The following is a 1,457-nucleotide window of genomic DNA, read 5'->3' on the forward strand; positions in this document are numbered from 1 at the left end:
GGCTGTGGGGTGGTGGAGCGGCTGCAGGGTGGCTGTGGGGTGGCTGTGTGGTGGTGGAGCGGCTACAGGGTGGTGTGACGGAGCGGCTGCAGGGTGGCTATGGGGCGGCTGTGGGGTGGTGGAGCGGCTGCAGGGTGGCTGTGGGGCGGCTGTGGTGGCTGCAGGGTGATGTGACGGAGCAGCTGTGGGGTGGTGGAGCGGCTGCAGGGTGGTGGGGCGGCTGTGATGGCTGTGGGGTGGCAGGGTGGCTGTGGGGCGGCTGTGGGGTGGTGGAGCGGCTGCAGGGTGTCGCGGATTGTGGGGGAGTTAGGGCCCTGCACCCCTCTTCCCGAGATTCACTGCGACTCTCAGCCAGCCAGTAAAGCAGAAGGTTTATTTAAGGACAGAAACACAGTCTCAAGCAGAGCGTGTAGGTACGACCAGACCCCCTCAATTAGGTCCCTCGGGGAGGTTCAGGGAGCTTAGACCCCAGCTTGGGGTTCCCTGCGTTGCACCGCCCAGCCCCAACCGAAACTAAACTCCAAACTCCTCCCGCTGCTCCTCTCCTTTGTTCAGTCCCCCGGGCAGAAGGTGTTAATTCTCCCCACCCCCGTTCCTGGCTCAGGTTACAGCTCAGGTAGCTTCCTTCAAGGGAAGTCCCACATCCCCACTGCAACCCCCCTGCAACATTCCCAGGTCAAATCTGCCCTGCTCCCTGCTCCGTCACACAGGGTGGCTGTGGGGCGGCTGTGGGATGGTGGAGCGGCTGCAGGATGGTGTGACGGAGCGGCTGTGGGGTGGTGGAGCGGCTGTGGGGCGGCTGTGGGGTGGTGGAGTGGCTGTGGGGCGGCTGTGGGGTGGTGGAGCGGCTGCAGGATGGTGTGACGGAGCGGCTGTGGGGTGGTGGAGTGGCTGTGGGGTGGCTGTGGGGCGGCTGTGGGGTGGTGGAGCGGCTGCAGGGCGGTTGTGNTGTGGGGTGGCTGTGGGGCGGCTGTGGGGTGGTGGAGCGGCTGCAGGGCGGTTGTGGGGCGGCTGTGATGGCTGTGGGGTGGTGGAGTGGCTGCAGGGTGGCTGTGGTGGCGGTGGGGCGGCTGCAGGTTGGCTGTGGGGTGGCGTGTCAGGGCGGCTGCAGAGTGATGTGACGGTGTGGCTGTGGGGTGGTGGAGCGGCTGCAGGATGGTGTGACGGAGCGGCTGTGGGGTGGTGGAGCGGCTGTGGGGCGGCTGTGGGGTGGCTGTGGGGCGGCTGTGGGGTGGTGGAGCGGCTGCAGGATGGTGTGACGGAGCGGCTGCAGGGTGGTGGGGCGGCTGTGATGGCTGTGGGGTGGCAGGGTGGCTGTGGGGCGGCTGTGGGGTGGTGGAGCGGCTGTGGGGTGGCTGTGGGGCGGCTGTGGGGTGGTGGAGCGGCTGCAGGGTGGTGTGACGGAGCGGCTGTGGGGTGGTGGAGCGGCTGTGGGGTGGCTGTGGGGCGGCTGTGGG

This window comes from Trachemys scripta, chromosome 7 (genome assembly GCF_013100865.1).
Source record: "Trachemys scripta elegans isolate TJP31775 chromosome 7, CAS_Tse_1.0, whole genome shotgun sequence".
NCBI lineage: Eukaryota > Metazoa > Chordata > Testudines > Emydidae > Trachemys > Trachemys scripta.